Source organism: Schistocerca cancellata, chromosome 3, assembly GCF_023864275.1.
Source record: "Schistocerca cancellata isolate TAMUIC-IGC-003103 chromosome 3, iqSchCanc2.1, whole genome shotgun sequence".
Lineage (NCBI taxonomy): Eukaryota > Metazoa > Arthropoda > Insecta > Orthoptera > Acrididae > Schistocerca > Schistocerca cancellata.
In genome coordinates this window covers 951160818-951183262 of record NC_064628.1, presented here as the reverse complement: position 1 = coordinate 951183262, position 22445 = coordinate 951160818, and positions in this window count along the sequence as shown.

Sequence of the window (22445 nt, the reverse complement as noted above, 5' to 3'; positions counted from 1 at the left end):
CTTCCACAGAACGCACAACGACGAGTTGATTTCGCTTTCCATTTTCCCGCGAGGATTGAAGTTGACGAGGACTGGCCCTGGACCATCCTAAGGACAGACGAAGCTCATTTTGCTCTGACGGATGAGGTGAACACACAGAATTGGCGAGAGTGGGGAACTTCGCCTCCAGTCACTGTGCATGAAGTTCTTCTCTATGGTGAACGTGTCAAGTATGGCGTGGGTTGATCTACTTCTACATACATACTCCGCAATCCACCATACGGTGCGTGGCGGAGGGTACCTCGTACCACAACTAGCGTCTTCTCTCCCTGTTCCACTCCCAATAGGGAGTTATAAAATAAGTGTCTGCGAGTGTGTGTGTGTGTGTGTGTTGTGTGTGTGTGTGTGTGTGTGTGTGTGTGTGTGTGTGTGTGTGTTTTTGTCTGTGGTTTCTGGAAGACCTTAATGTGTTTGTGGGACACCCATTGTTGGCGGCAGTAAAAGTGTACTACAGTCAGCCTCAAATGCTGGTTCTTTAAATTTACTCAGTAGCGATTTACGAAAAGAACGCCTCCTTTCCTCTTGAGATTCCCACCCGAGTTCCTGAAGCATTTGCGTAACACTCGCGTGATGATCAAACCTACCAGTAACAAATGTAGCAGCCCGCCTCTGATTGCTTCTATGTCCTCCCTCAATTCGACCCGATAGTGGTACCAAACGCTCGAGCAGTACTCAAGAATAGGTCGTATTATTGTTTTATAAGCGGTCTCCTTTACAGATGAACCACATCTTCCCAAAATTCTACCAATCAACCGAAGACGACTGTCCACCTTCCCCACAACTGCCATTACGTGCTTGTCCCACTTCATATCGCTCTGCAATGTCACACCCAAATATTTAATCGACGTGACTGTGTCAACCGCTACACTACTAATGGAGTATTCAAACATTACGGAATTCTTTTTCCTATTCATCTGCATTAATTTACATTCATCTATATTTAGAGTTAGCTGCCATTCTTTACACCAATCACAAATGCTGTTCAAGTCATCTTGTATCCTCCTATAGTCATTCAACGACGACACCTTCCCGTACACCACAGCCTCATCAACAAACAGCCGCACATTGCTATCCACCCTATCCAAAAGATCATTTATGTAGATAGAAAACAACAGCTAAGCTACCACACTTCCCTGGGGCTCTCCAGATGATACCCTCACCTCCGATGAACACTCACCATCGAGGACAACGTACTGGGTTCACGTCCACGTTCATCATTGACCCATTCCTTTTCGAACAGGCTGGCGCTCAATCACCAGAGAGTGCCGTGTGACTGGCCAGCGTTACTGCGGTATGCTTCTCCAGTATGCCAGACCCGCCCTACAGGAGAGAGAGGCAGTGAATTCAACAGCTTTCATGCAAGATAGGGCCCCACCGCACATCGCTCGTGAAGTTCACTGGCTTCTCCGAAACAGATTTGGAAACGATCGAATTATCAGCCGATAGTACCAAATGCTCGGCCGGTAGGATCACCCGATCTCACTCCCTGTGATTTCTGGTTGAGGGTCTCTCTGAAGCGCAGCATGTCGAGGGACACAGCCAGCGTACCTACGGACACGCTTCGTTCTGCTGTGTAGAATGCAGTCCGGCGCTTTCAGACTCTTCTGTACACTGATGGGCGCCATATTGAGTCCCTTTTGTAGCAGTAACGGTACCAGTATGTAATGGTGTGATGTACCGCAGCAACACATTAAAAGTGTTTCAATCGAACTGAATCTACAGTTCTTCTCTTCTCCGTGTCCTTGACGTTAACGCTACCAAGTTTGGTCCTCGTACGGTAATTACTTTCCGTGTTATAACGTGTTGAATAGGGAAAGTTTAATTACGAGGGCAGTTCAATAAGTAATGCAACACATTTTTTTTCTGAAACAGGGGTTGTTTTATTCAACATTGAAATACACCAGGTTATTCCCCAATCTTTTAGCTACACAACACTATTTTTCAACGTAATCTCCATTCAATGCTACGGCCTTACGCCACCTTGAAATGAGGGCCTGTATGCCTGCACGGTACCATTCCACTGGTCGATGTCGGAGCCAACGTCGTACTGCATCAATAACTTCTTCATCATCCGCGTAGTGCCTCCCACGGATTGCGTCCTTCATTGGGCCAAACATATGGAAATCCGACGGTGCGAGATCGGGGCTGTAGGGTGCATGAGGAAGAACAGTCCACTGAAGTTTTGTGAGCTCCTCTCGGGTGCGAAGACTTGTGTGAGGTCTTGCGTTGTCATGAAGAAGGAGAAGTTCGTTCAGATTTTTGTGCCTACGAACACGCTGAAGTCGTTTCTTCAATTTCTGAAGCGTAGCACAATACACTTCAGAGTTGATCGTTTGACCGTGGGGAAGGACATCGAACAGAATAACCCCTTCAGCGTCCCAGAAGATTGTAACCGTGACTTTACCGGCTGAGGGTATGGCTTTAAACTTTTTCTCGGTAGGGGAGTGGGTGTGGCGCCACTCCATTGATTGCCGTTTTGTTTCAGGTTCGAAGTGATGAACCCATGTTTCATCGCCTGTAACAATCTTTGACAAGAAATTGTCACCCTCAGCCACATGACGAGCAAGCAATTCCGCACAGATGGTTCTCCTTTGCTCTTTATGGTGTTCGGTTAGACAACGAGGGACCCAGCGGGAACAAACCTTTGAATATCCCAACTGGTGAACAATTGTGACAGCACTAGCAACAGAGATGTCAAGTTGAGCACTGAGTTGTTTGATGGTGATCCGTCGATCATCTCGAACGAGTGTGTTCGCACGCTTTGCCATTGCAGGAATCACAGCTGTGCACGGCCGGCCCGCACGCGGGAGATCAGACAGTCTTGCTTGACCTTGCGGCGATGATGACACACGCTTTGCCCAACGACTCACCGTGCTTTTGTCCACTGCCAGATCACCGTAGACATTCTGCAAGCGCCTATGAATATCTGAGATGCCCTGGTTTTCCGCCAAAAGAAACTCGATCACTGCCCGTTGTTTGCAACGCGCATCCGTTACAGACGCCATTTTAATAGCTCCGTACAGGGCTACCACCTGTCGGAAGTCAATGAAACTATACGAGACGAAGCGGGAATGTTTGAAAATATTCCACAAGAAATTTCCGGTTTTTTCAACCAAAATTGGCCGAGAAAAAAAATGTGTTGCATTACTTATTGAACTGCCCTCGTATAAGCGCCCGGTATGTGGGCGCCGCGGCAGAGCAGTCACTGCGGCGTCGGCTGCTGCCAGCCGCCGCGACCCACATCTGCGGCGACCCCCCGCACCAGCGCAGGGTAGCCAGGCAGTCCTCTGTCTCGGACGGACGGCAGCAGCTCGCGACTCCTCGGCGAAGTTATTGCTGGCGCCGAGTAGTGCCATTTGCGGGGGCGAGCAGCAGCGCCACACCGCGATCGCCAGCTATCGTTTGCAGCAGATGTAACGCGTTTTTTTTGCCGTTGTAGTGCGGAAATGGTCTCGTGCTCTTCATTCTGTCATCGCGATATTTGCTTTTGGCATCCTGTACGAACAGCTCCTTTATTTATTCTGCTCCCTGTCTGGGTACACCGCGAATCGCCCACTATTTCTGCTCGCTGTCTGGATTCGGGCCAGAGCGGAAGTTTGTAGTCATATTCTCATTGTGTCGAGCCGTTAGTCGGTGAGATTTATTCCGTCGTTTTCTCATTGCTCATTTCGTCAAAACAGTTCGATGCAATATCCAAAAATTGTCGGAAAATTCGACTTTTGAAGGTTTCCGAGCATCTTTAAGACGCTAAAGCAAGGTGGATGTCTCTGTACAGGCCACGTGGCAGTGCGGTAGAATGCGCACATGCCCCATTGTGGTTGTAAGTTCGGTTCCCTACTGAAGCGAATTTTCAAACAGAGGTGCATGTTCTACTAGCAATTCCGTCAAGTTTAAACTACATGAAGATCGTGGGGGAAAAAAAAAGAAAAATCAGTGGCTCGTTCGAATGTCGTCTCGGACATTATTTCTTTTGGTTTCTTCTGCGTATTTCGAACATCTACGTCATTTAAAAGTAAAATTAATCGAACGTATTCTAATTAACAGGTATCTAATTGCTATTTTTATGAAAAATGCACGTCTTCTTGTTTCTAACTACATACCGCACATGTCATTCACTTTTTACTCCGAAAGTATTTGTAAATTCTTAATTACTGATTATTTATTAAAGATTGCTTAGACTGAAAAAGGCCGCAGCTCGTGGTCTCGCGGTAGCGTTCTCGCTTCCCGAGCACGGGGTCTCGGGTTCGATTCCCGGCGGGGTCAGGGATTTTTCCTGTCTCGAGATGACTGGGTGTTGTTGTGTCGTCTTCATCATCATCATTCATCCCCATTACGGTCGGAGGAAGGCAATGGCAGACCACCTCCACTAGGACCTTGCCTAGTAAGGCGGCGCGGGTCTCCCGCGTCGCTCCCCTACGCTCTGTAAAGAAGTGTGGCACTCATCGTCATCATCACATTAAAAAACGTTGTAAGTTATTTGTCATTTTTGTGTATTTTACGAGGAAATGTTCTTGGGACTTGCGTCTCTCTTTAAAATTTTTGTTAGGGCTTGTAATCGAGCGGTAACGGCATTGCCGCAGTCGTTACACCAAAGTTAAGCGCTGTCGGACGTGGTCGGCACTTGGATGGGTGACCATCCAGGCTGCCATGCGCTGTTGCCATTTTTCGGGGTGCACTCAGCCTCGTGATGCTAATTGAGGAGCTACTCGACCGAATAGTAGCGGCTTCGGTCAAGAATACCATCATAACGACCGGGAGAGCGGTGTGCTGACCCAACGCCCCTCCTATCCGCATCCTCCACGGAAGATGACACGGCGGTCGGATGGTCCCGATAGGCCACTCGTGCCCTGAAGACGGAGTGCTGTTTTTTTTTGTGTAATCGAACTCCTGGCACAGCCACACGACCCGTCAAGACAAAGTGTCCTTGCTATAGCATAATAAGGATCATAGGAAAACTTGGAATTAATATTTGTGCACTCAACTTCAACATAAATATAAAAAAAAATTTAAAAAATCCGATTGCCATTTGGACTCGTTGCGAGCCGAGTTCTTAGAAGCCGTCAGGAATTTTCTTGGCATAAAATGGAACCCGTGTCGAAGGAACAGGATGCAGAATATGTACAATTAAGAGTTTCTCAAAAGCTGAAAAGTTGAAAAATTGGTTAGAAAAATACTGAAACTAAACAAGCGCTTCAACAAGTATTTTAACTCGAGTGTTGTATTGTATGGCAGCTAATTATGGACATTCGAACGGAAAGTGGTGAAATACTTGGCCGGTTTTGAAATGTGATTGTGGAGTTTGAGTGGACGTCGCTGACGTCAGTCTATTGTAGAATTATTGAACATGTTTTACGCTCAAGAATTATGACGTTTTTGGGGAACGAAAAGTCTCCTCCATGAAATTCCACTTAGATTTCTCAAAGAAAGATCTTGCGAAAGTCAGCTCGCTCTGTTGTCCATGAGACCTACAGCGCTGTAGATAATAGCGCTCAGGTTGATGCTGGTTTCTTGACTTAAGGAAGACATTTGACACTGTCCTGCACCGCCGTTCAGTGATACGGGATTATCGAATACTGGACTAAGTTTGCGACTGGAAGCGCCCTCTTGCAGACAGAACTCAACACGTCGATCTTAACGAAACAAAATCTACAGATTAATTTTCTGAATACCCCCACGTCGTGTGACAGAATCGTTTCGGTTTACAGTGTAAATGAGTGATCTAGCAGCAAACGTCGATAGCTCTTTAAGACTGTCCGTAGATGATGTGGCTGCCTATAAAGTAGCGACGCTGGAAGATAATATATAGGTTATACATAGGAAAAGAAATCGACTCCTATACAATTACACTATTAATGACAAATTTCTGAACACAGTACCTACCATAAAATATCTAGGAGTAACTAGCCAGAGCGACGTAACTGGACTAACCACATAAAAGAAACAATAGGAAAGGAAGATACGAGAGAGAGAGAGAGACAGAGAGAGAGAGAGAGAGAGAGAGAGAGAAGATAAAACAGAGAGCGCAGCGATTCGTCACTGAATCGTTTGTTCGGCGCGAGGGCGTTACAAAGACGCTCAAAATGCTCCAGCGGCAGACGTGCTTGGCACAGAGGCTTACTACTGAAATTTCGAGACAGAACTTTCCGGAAGAGTCGGACAGCATGTTACTCCCTCCCAAATACATCTCGCGAAAAGGCCACCACGAGAAAATTCGAGAAATTGGCGCTAATACCGAAGCTCAGCGACAATTTTTAATCAGACGCACCATTCGCTAGTGGAACAGGGAGAGGAGAATCAGTTAGTGGTACCAGAACTACTCTCCGCCACACACTGGTAGGGGACTTGCGGTATACGATGTCGATGTCGATGTTGATGTAGACTGAGAGAATGACGAATGAACAGACAGCCAGTCCACAGAGACGGGTAACCGAAAGGCACGCGTTTACACACGCAGGCTTGCTTTAGGTCTGAAACAGGATACGCAATGAATGCTATAAAGAAAAGTACGTAGCTGCTGGAATACTTAACTTTAATCCATCATTTGTATACAGCATTCTTGATGATACAAGTGAGACTCTCTCTAGAAATGGTTAATGGCGCCTTGCTAGGTCGTAGCCATGGACTTAGCTGAAGGCTATTCTAACTATCTCTCGGCAAATGAGAGAAAGGCTTCGTCAGTGTAGTCGCTAGCAAAGTCGTCGTACAACTGGGGCGAGTGCTAGTACGTCTCTCTAGACCTGCCGTGTGGTGGCGCTCGGTCTGCAATTACTGACAGTGGCGACACGCGGGTCCGACATGTACTAATGGACCGCGGCCGATTTAAAGCTACCACCTAGCAAGTGTGGTGTCTGGCGGTGACACCACAACAAGAGCAAAGAGAGTAATGGAAACGATGATAATGATGAGGCATATTGCGAATAAACTAGCTGCAACGAAGAGTTCACTGAAGGGAAGATAGCAGGGAAGGAGGCGAGGGGAACCGAGAGGCTCAGCTGTCATCAAAAGTCGAGCAAAGGCAGCAGCAGGTAATGGACGAGCCAGAGGGAGGGCAGGGGAAGCCGGGGACCGGCCATTCCATACTAGCCTACGTGGGAGGCATATTTTACCAGTCTCCTTGTCTCTCTCTGCGATCTAATAAACACCCTGCCAGTCCGGAAAGTTTCGAGACTCCATTAATAAAGTGTCCGGAAAAGTTCAGACGGTCGCTTTAAAGCTCCAGCTATGTCACACGGTCTCCCCTCACTATCTGAGTAAAACGCACGAACCGTTCGTACAACTTTGAGAAAAGTTCTTCTTTGGGATGTTGTTCAACTCTCTCATCACACTGGCCTGAATGTAGGTTACATCGTCAAAGCGTTGACCCTCCTCCACGTGAATTTCTGCAATTTTGAGCTTTGTGGTAGGCTCACACTGACAGCGTCACCTGTCATATTTTTTCCCGGAAAGGATTTGTGCGCATTTTTCATTTCAGTCACGTCGCGGCAGGCGTGTGCGCGTCGTTGTTTCTATTCTGGAGTCTAGGTCTGCGGCATAAACTTCGCACAGATTTTTCTCTTATTCAAAACATTCTGGAGAATGTCTCGAACACTTGATTTAGAGGTGTTGCTGACTGCGACCTGTGACACAGCCAACGCTGACACACTACGGCCGCACGCCCACTACTTAACAACACTGCTTGCTCAGAACTGACCAGACCAGTGATCGTCTGTCGTTTGCAGCTGCCGCCTGACGTCGCTTGTATGGCAGGAATAAAATCCCTCTGGGAACCTTTGGGGCGAACGGTGATCGTTGACTGTACACTTCACGAGTGTGAGAGAGAAGAGTTCTGAAGAGTTTACTTGTCAGTAGAGGTGTGCATTATCTCCGGTTTTTAGCAGTGAGTCCCGCTCGCCCCCTGTGGCTCTGTTCCGCCGGCTGTGGGCAGCCGACGGCCAGCGCTCGGCCGGTCGCCAGTAGCCGCTGGACTCGGTGCCAGCGAGCGGCGCTTCGTCACACTCCTCGAGATCACAGGCCACCGCTTCACATTAACCTCTCACTTATTTCTTTAAGGGGCTCCGGAACGCCCTATACTTGCAATGTTAAAATAACGCTTATAAATAACATCTTTCCTAAAAAAGTATTTGAGGTAGGAAGTTGAACTTTTTACAGATTATTTATTGGAATATGGGCTACAACTTAACACAGGGATTTTACAAAATTTTAGTTCAGTTATTAAAGATGATTTTTTTCCAATTGTAATGAAAATTCACAACATTTTTTTGCAATTTTTTATTTATATATTCAAAAATATACAGTTTTTTGGAAAAAGGCTGTGTTAAATTATGCAGAAGGTACTGTGTAACATTTACTTAAAGTTTGAAACAAATATGTTTGGAAGATCCTTAGAAAGCATGTAATTAGTATGAGAAAATAAATGTTTTGGGAATCGAGCGACAAAGATTGGATTAACTTTTTAGTGCATTCCAGGTCAGTAGGATGGATTATCTTCATCCTCTGCAAACTTCTCCTCCAGCTTCCTCTTGTTCCTCCTCCTGTTTACTCTTGCTTGTATTTCTAGACTCTTTACAGCCCTGTCTGCAGCCCGAAGGCGTTCCTTGTCTAAAGCAAGCATCGCTCGTACCATGTTAGAACCTATCTTCATTCCCATATTTCTAAATACCTTGCACCTTACAATGTTGCCATCATTGAAAGTCGCAACAGCATCATACACACCAAAGTGAAGTGTTTCTATTCCAACAAATACAGTCTTGGGGATTCTCGACCATATAACACTATTTACATTTTCATTGGGGTTTTGAGTTTTTCCGTGAATACACTTTTTCAACAGTTCAGGTGCTGCTAAGTCTCTGAAAATAGGTTAGCCACAACACATACTTTATCTCACATCACTAAAATGTACCTGATGAACACGGACGTTAATAATAACACCATTTGACAGCAGTTTAACAGCGCCACAGTGGGTCACGCCCATGTAGAACACATTTCAAAAAAAATTTAAAAATAGTTGTAGTCTTCGGAATTGAATAAATTATATATCTATTAAAAGGTAATAGTCTGCAGATTCAGAAAACGCAAAAAAGTAAAAATTGAACTTTTCATGATTTTGAGCCTTTCCGGAGCACCTTAACAAATGTCTTTCATTGTTTACTACCAGTTCTATGACCTAAATAATGCACTTGTATGTGTTACATTTGATGTTTGTTAATATGTTGCAGACTACCGGAGTTTCGCCTTTGAGCTTATCATGTATTCCAGTAATTGTAACGTTAAAAACTGAAATGTCTGTATTTAGTATTTTGTTCCGTTCGCTAGACAAACGGGAACACAGTAGTCTAATCGTGGACTATGTGTAGCCTATCTCCAAACTCGGCCACGTATACGTTGTACTAACATTGAATGCAGGATCTGGAAGGAATGACGGAGTTAAAAGTAATACTCACGAAATTTTGTCGCACAAACGTTAATTTCTGAACAAATTACGACCTGTAAATAACGTTACAAGTGAATCGTGACTATACAGTTCCTTTTTCGTCATTGGTGCTCCCTGATACACAGGCGTCATTTGTGTTCCTGGAGCTATTATCACAGCTGGCGGTTTGAACTTCTTCCTGTGAAGTCAATGAAAATGGAATCATACATTTATAGAGTTTGAGGAATGTTTCCTTCCTTGTGATTACGTGGTATGTTGTGAGTACTTACGTAATTGTGATGGATCAATAAGAGATCATCCACCTTGTCTGATTCCAGGCACGATCTTTTGCTGGACAGCAGGTGACTGGCCTGGCTAAAATTTCTCTCGCTGGCAGCACTAGTGACAGGAATACAGAGAACTCTTCTGGCTACTACCTACAGCCTTGCAGATAACCGCGCGTGCGTTTTCCACCACTGCAAAATTTGTCCTTCGGCACAGCTACAGTCGGATTTGGAGAGCGAAAGATACCTGTCGAGTTCATTGGTAGTAACTGTGTGTCCATCTTCGTCGTCCTCATCCGAACTCCAGTCCACCCTGGACTTTTTCCTGGGAAGAACTTGGTCACTGTTGGCTTGAATGGACTCTAAACATGAATGAAAACATCCGTAAGATATTCCTGTCACCTTCAAATATGTATACACCGTAGTTAGAATTACTGGTTACTAAACGACTATTTTACGGTGACATTTTATATATATTGCACAAATTACATCGAAACGCATTGTGGAATGTTTAAGCTGCGAAACCTTTACCAAATATCACATTGTAGACGTAATAAATGTTGATCTAACGAAAGATGACAGATTAGACAAACAAAAATTCGTTTGCTAATTGGTTTCAGTGAATGAACCTTACCATTTACGGGCAGTTCCGAGTACAATCGTCGAAATTCAGCATACGCGGCTTGCTTTTCGTCTGCTGTGAGTTTCTTCAAATGACGCCGAGATGGCCATCGAACCGTGGCAACGTAATGGATAGCGTCAGTTTTGCACTTCTCTGTGATGAAGTATGCTGCTCTCCTTTTTATTTTCGCCATGAGCTGAAAAGGAAACCCAATATACATAACTGCACTCTGATAATTCAACAGGTGTATAAAGGATCGTAACCTATAGAAAGTGTTCTTACATCATTGTCACTTGTCTATTGGTTCACAATGATGTAACAGACTCTTGTACCACGGCAGCACACGTTCCAGCGTTGTTATCTTTGCAGTTTCCAAATCCAAACTCGCTTCTTTAAAGGGGGTTAGAAAAGCGACAACGTCTCGTACCCACCGTGCTTGGAAGGTTTCTAAGAGTGTCGATTGCCCCCGGGATTCTAGTAGATCTCGAATATCGTCGATTTGACTTACGACGGAATTGAGCATTAACAGTATACTGTTGCACCGAGTTACAGCTTCTTGCTTCACAGAGTGCCGCAGACGCCCCGAGTGACCCGATCTCTTCAAACAGCCTACTACAGATCTTGCTGATAGTAGACACGACAGGATTTCAGGGGCTTCGTCTTCTAAAAACGTCTCTTGAAATGTGTGACGAAGCGCAGTTATCAAGCAGCGATGATTCAAGTGCCTTCTTCATATTAGCTCCTTGGTCGGTGACAAAGTAACATTCGTAAGATCATTCTTGTTAATTCCTAACTGAAGCATCCGCCCTTCGATTTCGTGCCGTATGCCCTCTCCTGTCTTAGGTACGTCCGGAAACTCGGTTGTTATCAAAGCAACCGTTTCTGCCTGCCACTCATCATTCATATAATGCGACGTCACAGTCAAAAAATTTCTCTTCTTGTAGTTATCAGACCACAGATCAGTGTCTAAAGCGCACATGTTGTTCTTTAAGGCACATATTAGCTGACTTTGCCGTAAGTGGCGCCAACATTGATGAGCTCCTGCGAACAATTCTCGAAGCCAATCTTACTGCAAGTATTTAACGGTAGCAAATCTATTCCACTCATATCGAGAAACCTATCAACAACAACTTTCTTTATGCTACTTGGTACTGCTAGTGGCCGGTGGACTTCTGCTCCGCATTTGCTTTTGCAGTGCCGAATCATACCTGTTGTGCTTGACTGGTACGAAAGTATGGTATCACATGTGGTACATTGCACGAAACCAGCAGAAGCCTGCGTCACAGGATCCACTACAAGTGCAAGCGATTTTCAAGCTTCACTTTTCGCCTCCTCTTCCGACATGTCTTCCTTCTTCAGGCCTAATGAGCCGCTCCTAATTCTCTCCATAATACTTCTCTTCGTTTCATGAATGGAACGTTTACGACTTATAATTGGTTTATCCATAACGCTGTCTGCGCTGCTCAAGCCGGGTCGTCAACTGCGTTTACACACGGTTTCTAATGCGATTCGGCACTGTAGAGCGCGCGTCGGTTGTACTGTCACCGGCCGAGGTTGTGACTACGCTCGAGAGCCCGGCAGTGCTCGGCAGTCCAACCATAACCGAGAGGTGCAGAACAACGCCACGTGGTGCGTTTGACGGCCACAGCCGTATCGCAGCGTGGGCCTTTCCCAGCCGTCGAGCAGCGGCACGAAATGGGAAATGCTCGAGCGGTTGTTTTCATCGAAATGCAGAGCTCTACTTGTTAGCGTCCTATATCTAAGGCACAAATCATAAGAAACTGCAAACGATTTCCAAAGATGTCACAATCACATTCTCAGCTAATACTTGTATACTTACAGGTCCGCAACTTAAAATTTCACGGCCAAAAATACAGGGTGTTTCAAAAATGACCGGTATATTTGAAACGGCAATAAAAACTAAACGAGCAGCGATAGAAATAAACCGTTTGTTGCAATATGCTTGGGACAACAGTACATTTTCAGGCGGACAAACTTTCGAAATTACAGTGGTTACAATTTTCAACAACAGATGGCGCTGCAAGTGATGTGAACGATATAGAAGACAACGCAGTCTGTGGGTGCGCCATTCTGTACGTCGTCTTTCTGCTGTAAGCGTGTGCTGTTCACAACGTGCAAGTGTGCTGTGGACAACATGGTTTATTCCTTAGAACAGAGGATTTTTCTGGTGTTGGAATTCCACCGCCTAGAACACAGTGTTGTTGCAACAAGACGAAGTTTTCAACGGAGGTTTAATGTAACCAAAGGACCGAAAAGCGATACAATAAAGGATCTGTTTGAAAAATTTCAACGGACTGGGAACGTGACGGATGAACGTGCTGGAAAGGTAGGGCGACCGCGTACGGCAACCGCAGAGGGCAACGCGCAGCTAGTGCAGCAGGTGATCCGACAGCGGCCTCGGGATTCCGTTCGCCGTTTTGCAGCTGCGGTCCAAATGACGCCAACGTCCACGTATCGTCTCGTGCGCCAGAATTTACGCCTCTATCCATACAACATTCAAACGCGGCAACCCCTCAGTGCCCCTACCATTGGTGCACGAGAGACATTCGCTAACGATATAGTGCACAGGATTGATGACGGCGATATGCATGTGGGCAGCATTTGGTTTACTGACGAAGCTTATTTTTACCTGGACGGCTTCGTCAATAAACAGAACTGGCGCATATGGGGAACCGAAAAGCCCCATGTTGCAGTCCCATCGTCCCTGCATCCTCAAAAAGTACTGGCCTGGGCCGCCATTTCTTCCAAAGGAATCATTGGCCCATTTTTCAGATCCGAAACGATTACTGCATCTCGCTATCTGGACATTCTTCGTGAATTTGTGGCGGTACAAACTGCCTTAGACGACACTGCGAACACCTCATGGTTTATGCAAGATGGTGCCCGGCCACATCGCACGGCCGACGTCTTTAATTTCCTGAATGAATATTTCGATGATAGTGTGATTGCTTTGGGCTATCCGAAACATACAGGAGGCGGCGTGGATTGGCCTCCCTATTCGCCAGACATGAACCCCTGTGACATCTTTCTGTGGGGACACTTGAAAGACCAGGTGTACCGCCAGAATCCAGAAACAATTGAACAACTGAAGCAGTACATCTCATCTGCATGTGAAGCCATTCCGCCAGACACGTTGTCAAAGGTTTCGGGTAATTTCATTCAGAGACTACGCCATATTATTGCTACGCATGGTGGATATGTGGAAAATATCGTACTATAGAGTTTCCCAGACCGCAGCGCCATCTGTTGTTGAAAATTGTAACTACTGTAATTTCGAAAGTTTGTCTGCCTGAAAATGTACTGTTGTGCCAAGCATATTGCTACAAACGGTGTATTTCTATCGCTGCTCGTTTAGTTTTTATTGCCGTTTCAAATATACCGGTCATTTTTGAAACACCCTGTATGTGACATTCAAATATACAAACTACAATCTCCTAGTTGTTGTACCTACAGTGTCGGAAAAACAGACAGAAGCTTCGCTTACAGAATATGACAGAAACGGCCGTGTGTGTACTTCTACTCCTGTGCTAATAAATGGCTCTGACCACTATGCGACTTAACTTCTGAGGTCATCAGTCGCCTAGAACTTAGAACTAATTAAACCTAACTAACCTAAGGACATCACACACATCCATGCTTGAGGCAGGATTCGAACCTGCGACCTTAGCGGTCACTCGGCTCGAGACTGTAGCGCCTAGAACCGCACGGCCAGCTGTGCTAATAATTCGCATCTTATTCTCTTGGACCGTAGGACAGATATACGAACGTGAACAACGTCAGCATCCAAGTCAATGGTTGCCATTTACGTACATTGGAAAGGATGATGGTGGATGGATGGATACGTTGGTATTGGCGCACGACGGCAAGGTCTTCAACGTTCACGCGAAAACAGTGTGAGGCGAGTGCTGTTAAACTCGTACACTAAACAGCACGGAAACTAGAAGTAAAAATGTGGGAAACTGTGTGTGTACCCACACGGAAGCACGAAACGAAGTATTGTGCCAATATTAAAGCATTAACTAAACAGGAAGAAAGTGCAGAAGGAGTTAAAACAGTGCAGTAGATGGACGTGGCTGGCTGACCGCAAGAATGAAAAAGGATGAGCCAGCCACTCTGCAATGCGCTAATACCTCCAGCCTAAAAGCTTAGGCCAGAGTCCAGACACATCACAAAACTTAAAAACTTTTAGTCACACTCGTCTGATCGTCAGCTAAAATAGGGGGCAGATCCCCTCCGATATTTGCGTCTGCCCTTGCATCACGGTATAAAATGCACTCTAATATATGGCGTACAGAGATTTTCACGCCATTGTAAAAAGCCGTGTGTAAGAGTGCAGTGCCCAATTCGAAGACGTGTGAGGGTCACTTCATCCCTCCTGAGCAACTGGGCAGATACTTGGTTGGCTTCACCAACTGCAACTTATTGTCCGTTGCTGCCGGCCATTCCTTATCCCACAACTGCATGAACTTTCTAAGTGGTGCAGAAACGACAGCCTGCAAGGGAATAGGACGCTGTGCCACATACCGTCCTCTGCAGGCCACCTTGGCAGCCCGACCGGTCTGTTCATCACAAGCCCTGTCTCCCAGCAGAATGACACCTCCTGTCGCTGCCGTTGGAGCAAGTATAGCTGGTCATATACCAGCTGGCCAACTTATCAGCTGGATACAGGTTCTGTAAGGCACTAAGGTGATCGCAGATGAGAAACCGTTTGCCCACGTCACATCTGCTCCACTGCTTTCAGGATCGCGTGCAGCTCCGCAGAGAAATCGGTATACTCATTATGAAGGCGAAATCTGGTGACATGGTCAGGGAGCACTGTCGAACAACCCTTCTTTGGAGCCATCAGTATACACCACTGTGAAACCGTGATGCATATCTAAACAGAGATTGAAATGTAAAACCTAGTGTACTATCCTAATCGGTCAAGTCTAAAATAAGTCTGAGGTTCTGGAGGAGCCGAGATGGAAATCCGCTCCAACCTCGATATAAAACATTAAGAACGGCCACACCCATTTCCAAAAGGCAATCCTTTGCTCGAATCCCATAGGGCGTCGTTACCGGTTGCCACTTACGAAAAAGGCTTTCCATTGGAGGCTGAGCAACAGTATGTCATGTGTGTATGATGTAGACAGTGTTTTATATACCTGGTGTACCGTAAGTAGCCGTCACCTGATGTGAAGTGGCGGTTCGCTAGTCTCTGCATAGAGGCTTGCTATGGGGCTTGTTCTGAATGCACCAGTGGCCAACGGGATCCTTTCATGCTGACCACGTCCAACATATTTAAAAAAGAGGGTCTCGCAGGCTCATACACCGTGCACCCCTAATATAGCCGAGATCGCACAAAGGCTCTGTAAAATAGAGATGGGTCGAACTCGTTCATTCCCGTGAACTACTTCATTCATTTCACTCTGCCGTGAAGCGTTCAAATGAAGTAGTTCATTCATGAAGTACGGAAGCCTGGCGAAGTTACCCAGTTCGCCGCTCAGCCGCGGCTACGCTCGCTTCGCCTCACTCGTACAATAAAGCTTCGTAACACTTCATAATTTTACCAACAGATGGCCGAACTATGTAGTAACGTGCATGCAACGTTTTACGCTCTTACAGCGTCTGAGTTAACTTAAATAGAGCATGGTCGAAGGGGACAAAGGAAAGATAAACAGAGAAGCCTGTCACATATAAAGAAGGTATTACATTTAATCTTGCTCGCCATTTTCTCATCAAGCGCCCAAAAAAGTCTTTATCTGCTAAGTGAAACCTTATTTGTTGCATTCATGGACTGAAAACTAGAGCTAACAACGAAATGCAGTCCAATACTATGTTCCTTTTAAAATTTAACCCAAAATACAATGAATGTGTTTACCACTGTCACAAAGTCTATATACCTACGTTAAGTAATTATTCAGAAGTTTTCCTGTAGATTTTATTTTTGTTGAGAATAATAACCCTCCAAATTCAAAACGTAAACCGTCACCTGTAGTGATTGATACGATTTCAGGTAAAATCCCTCTTTATTTTATTCGGAAAGCAGTTTTTGTGTCTGTTCATTCTTATACACTGGCTAGCAACTCGCGATCGCGTAAAAGTAGTGAAATTTCTTTTTTTCCCGCCGATTTAGGTAATGGGAAAGAAAAGTGCAACTGTTGTTCTAAGTGTATTTCATATAAAGGAGGAAATACATTTAATGTAGCGCGCCATGTTCGAGTGCTGCATCCAACAGTGTGATTGTCAGTCAGGCACTTAGCGCCCCCTGATCCTGCGTCTTCCGATATTTCTTGGACAAATAGCCCGGACAATGCGGAACCAATATCAGCAATTGCCGGAAGTGAACAGCAGTCGGTGCCTGAAAATAACAGTATCACTTCATTAACAGACAGCAGACATCAATATCACGGAACATTACCTATGTATTTTCCGAAACCTCTTTCGAACAAAAGAAATCAGGAGACAGATTTCGCACTTCTGGAGACTGTTGTAAAGGATTATTAGCCCTTCACCATGTTGTTGTTGTTGTGCTCTTCAGTCCTGAGACTGGTTTGATGCAGCTCTCCATGCTACTCTATCCTGTGCAAGCTTCTTCATCTCCCAGTACCTACTGCAACCTACAGCCTTCTGAATCTGCTTAGTGTATTCATCTCTTTGTCTCCCTCTACGATTTTCACCCTCCACGCTGCCCTCCAATACTAAATTGGTAATCCCTTGATGCCTCAGAACATGTTCTACCAACCGATCCCTGCTTCTGGTCAAGTTGTGCCACAAACTTCTCTTCTCCCCAATCCTATTCAATACTTCCTCATTAGTTACGTGATCTACCCATCTAACCTTCAGCATTCTTCTGTAGCACCACATTTCGAAAGCTTCTATTCTCTTCTTGTCCAAACTATTTACTGTCCATGTTTCACTTCCATACATGGCTACACTCCATACAAATACTTTCAGAAATGACTTCCTGACACTTAAATCTATACTCGATGTTAACAAATTTCTCTTCTTCAGAAACGCTTTCCTTGCCATTGCCAGTCTACATTTTATATCCTCTCTACTTCGACCATCATCAGTTATTTTGCTCCCCAAATAGCAAAACTCCTTTACTACTTTAAGTGTCTCATTTCCTAATCTAATACCCTCAACATCACCCGACTTAATTTGGCTACATTCCATTATCCTTGTTTTGCTTTTGTTGATGTTCATCTTATATCGTCCCTTCAAGACACCATCCATTCCGTTCAACTGCTCTTCCAAGTCCTTTGCTGTCTCTGACAGAATTACAATGTCATCGGCGAACCTCAACGTTTTTATTTCTTCTCCATGAATTTTAATACCTACTCCGAATTTTTCTTTTGTTTCCTTTACTGCTTGCTCAATATACAGATTGAATAACATCGGGGAGAGGCTACAACCCTGTCTCACTCCCTTCCCAACCACTGCTTCCCTTTCATGTCCCTCGACTCTTATAACTGCCATCTGGTTTCTGTACAAATTGTAAATAGCCTTTCGCTCCCTGTATTTTACCCCTGCCAGTTTTAGAATTTGAAAGAGAGTATTCCAGTCAACATTGTCAAAAGCTTTCTCTAAGTCTACAAATGCTAGAAACGTAGGTTTGCCTTTCCTTAATCTAGCTTCTAAGATAAGCCGCAAGGTCAGTATTGCCTCACGTGTTCCAGTATTTCTACGGAATCCAAACTGATCTTCCCCGAGGTCGGCTTCTACTAGTTTTTCCATTCGTCTGTAAAGAATTCGTGTTAGTATTTTGCAGCTGTGGCTTATTAAACTGATTGTTCGGTAATTTTCAAATCTGTCAACACCTGCTTTCTTTGGGATTGGAATTATTATATTCTTCGTGAAGTCTGAGGGTATTTCGCCTGTTTCATACATCTTGCTCACCAGATGGTAGAGTTTTGTCACGACTGGCTCTCCCAAGGCCGTCAGTAGTTCCAATGGAATGTTGTCTACTCCTGGGGCCTTGTTTCGACTCAGGTCTTTCAGTGCTCTGTCAAATTCTTCACGCAGTATCGTATCTCCCATTTCATCTTCATCTACATCCTCTTCCATTTCCATAATATTGTCCTTCACCATAGTGGGAAGCAAACATTTCCTAAGTTTTATAGGCAAACTGAATGGTGCTTACAGAATGCCAGCTCGGAAGACCATTTCCAATACACTACTACAACAACAGTACCCCATGATGAAAGAAATTGTGAGAGTCAAAATTAATTATGCGGAAGCGGTTGTGCTGACAATGGATGGGTGGACGTCAACCACCGCAAATGAGAGTTATTTGTAGGTGACAGCACACTACGTTAAAGACCTGGAGTTGGCGTCTTCCCTCCGAGAGTGCTTTAAGTACGACGAAAGGCACACGTCAGAAAAACTCTTCGAAGAACTGCGACATGTCACAAGGGAATGGGGCATTCAAGGAAAAGTCGTGTGTGTTGTCAGCGACAATGCTGCTAATATTGTGGCAGGTATACGACTCACAGCCTGGAAACACATCTCCTGCTTTGCACACACACTCAATTTAATTGTTCAGAATGGGCTTCCGCACATTCAAGCCATTCTAAATAGAAAAGGTTGTTGAATTTTTTAAAAGAAGTTCGCAGGCCTCCACGAAACTGAAAAAGATGCAGGAACAGTTGAAAGAGCCAGTTCTGACACTACAACAGGACACTGTTACAAGATGGAATTCAACTTATTATATGTTGCGAATAATAATCGAGGCTAATGACAGTTATCACTCTGAATTATCCGGATCTTCCAAATCTGACTACGGATGACATTGCAAGTGTAACACAAGCCTGTGACGCGTTGAAAGTTTTCAAAGACTGCACCCAGGAAATGTCAAGTGAAAATGTTGTTACTGCTTATAAATTTATACTCCTTAGTCGCTCGTTGAAAAAATTGTGTTGCAGGGTTGTTAAAAACGCTGAAACTCATGTAGACGTGCAACAGATTGCCGAAAAGTTAGCTGAAGACTTAAAACGACGATTTCGAAAAACAGAGGAAAATTCCATTTTCGCAGAAGCAACTTCATTGGATCCCCAGTTCAAATTACATGGTTTTTCTGATAAAAATTCTGCTGAAAAGGTGAAATTAAACCTGATCAGGTACTGTGAGAAATTTGTAACGAACACATCCACTGCTCCTGCAACAATCTCAGTTCCAACCACTGAATCTACTTCTAGTCTCTGGCTCGAATTTGATGAAGTGTTGTCCAGGCTGCATAGTAATCCACACCCGAGAAATGCTGCAATAGTCGAAGTGGACAAATATTTACTAGAGCCCCTGCTACAGAGACAAGGGAATCCACTTCAGTGGTGGTCTGAACGGCTGTTAGTATACCCCTCGCTCTTTGAACTTGCAAAAATACGACTGTGTATTGTTGCAACCTCCACGCCGTTTGAAAGTGTGTTCTCGAAGGCAGGACACCTTATAACTGACAGAAGAAATCGCCTGACAGGAAAAAAGTGGAACAAATCAAGTTTTTAAACGGAAATCTCTGAACATTCGCCAATCCTCAAATTGACATTTAGTGTAATTATTTAAATAACGTGTACGAGATAAATATTCCTACATGAACGATTATCTTTCAAGCGTGGATTCCACGCTTGCCTCAGTTCCAGACTCACAAGGTACGCATTTTATTTTCATGTTGGCTGTGCGTGCTCACACAGCCAGCCTCTTCGTCTGTTATTTATCTGCAAGCGCTGCCAACGGTAGGCTTCCCGTAGACGCGAAGTTTAACTGAACTGCACAAATAGTCACGGGTAATGATGTCAGCACTGCAGGAAGCAGCTGACGCTGCTTTCCCCTCGCCCCTCACCCCCCAACCCCTCCTAAACCTATCGTTCCCCACAAACACCGCGCGATTCGTCGACAGGCAGTAGAGGGGGGACTGAAGTGAAGGGAGAATAAGTGACGTAGCACCGATGTAGTGGGAGAGGGAGAGGGTAAGGGAGTGAGTGAACTAGAAAAAAGTGTGGAGTGTGCTATCTGTGAAGAGTTTGAAGTACCAGTTCATTGAAATTGAGTGGTTAGTTGACACTTCACTGGAGCGAAGCGTTCATTTGAACGACTCATTCACGAGCTCCCCATCACTACTGTAAAACCGGAGGAAACAAGTCCTGTGTGCTCCTCGTGTACTTTAGCTAAGACTTTTTAAAATACTTACAGCCTTAAGTGACCATTTCTTCAGGTCCTTAATATGTGGCAACCGTGTAAGTTTACAGTCAAATATGAGGCCCAGGAAGAACAGTGACCCTCATCCTCAACTCAGGAAAGTTTAAAATAGAACGAGAACTTAAAAGCATTCATCCAAACGTCGAAGGGTTAGTTGCAGCTGACGTGTTGCCGTTGCAAGGCTTGAAGAAGACCAAAACACAGAGAAGTCATTCACAAACAAAGGGCACTGGACAGGACTTTCCACTATTGATGTAATGGTATTAATAATTATGGCAAAACAGTCACGCTTAAAACTTTATCTGCTCAAAGCGATCAGACAGGCCGCCACAGACCCGGTATCGAAAATACCTTGGCGAAAGAAAGGACCGAATAAAAATGGGAAAACATCTACTTGAAGCTGCTCGAGGATAAAATGCCTCCAAGTAGTATCGTAGGCTTTTCTGGTATCATAAATGGTCAAAAAATGCCACGTTGAAGGTGATGCTGGTGCAGGAAAGTCTGTCGTATAGTCACCTCCAGGAGGGCCAGGTTATCAAAAGTGGATCCACACTGAAAGCGTCAAGGTAATTGCCTGGGTTCTAAGAACCAGACAAGGCACCGGTTGACCAGCCGCTTCGAGGTCTTTCCCACTCAGCTATTGAGGGCGACACTATAATTACTCAGGCGTGTGTGGTCTTTCCAAGGTTTCAAACGGGGAACTGTAATTGCCTCACACCACGAGTCAGTAAAGTGGCCTGCCGCTGAAATGGCATTAAAAAGTATAAGGCGGATATCTTTGTTTCGTCTTGTGAGGTGCCATAGCGTAGTGTAATGGATTCTGTCGAGGCCAGCGGTGTGTCACGAGCTGCAGACAATGCAGAATCCAGCTCCCACATGGAAAACAGGCAGTTTTAATATTCATCAGTGAAGGACCAGAAATCCAAACTGCGCCTCCCTGTGAATCTGGAAATCTGGACCCTGACTGGTGGTTGTAGTAACTGTGGCAAAATAGGCTGGCATAGTCCGGGCAATGTTGAGAGAGGACAAGTTACTCTCTGACCTATTTTCTCATATGGAATATTATTAAAGATTTCATTACAACCTGACGCACCTCGAGCTAGACTCTAGAAAGTTAACGGCCTGAGCGGATGTTGATGGAGCCAAGGTAGGGCGCTAAAAGCATAAGGTATTTTAATGGTTCTTAGCTCGTAAAAACTGCACGTTGGGAGTTGAACGCAATTGGCAGGGAGCCCATCCCTCAGTAAATCTTGCCAGACAGGCCCACAGCCCAACAGGACAGACAAGGCAGCCCCCCCCCCCCGCCCCTCCTCGAGACAGGTCTCCAGCAGAGCAATGCTAAGCTACCTAAAGTGGCGCCAGCAGAAGGCGGGCTGGGGGCGACGGACTGAAGGAACGCCTCTACACAGCGGAGTCGTAAACCGGGCATTGTGTGCAGACACACATGTAATAAAAATTCACAAGTTTTTATGTTTGCTGATACTGCAAATAGGCCTTCGAACCACATCCATCGGCCGCCTCGGTTGTGGAAGAGACTCTGCCATCTGAGAAACTTTTGGAGATAGAATCTTTAATCATCTCATAGCTAGGACTAGCAAGCTCCAAGGCACAGGAGATTTAGATAAAGATCTTTAAGACTGTATCTGTTCACTCGTGGGCATTGGAAGCAACACGACTTCGGAAAAAATCGTCTTACCCACACGAAAACTTTAAAAAGCCAGTAATTGGCCGATTTTTTTTTTCTCAGAGATGCAGGTTTCTGAACTCTTGCCTTGGTTCGACATGAATTTGTGTTGTTGTGTAGGAGAGGAGATTTAGCGTCTCTAGAGCCCAGTGATTGGCTCAAGATGGTATGAAGGCGGTGTCGTTTGAGCACTGTGTGGGAAAAAGGATTTTT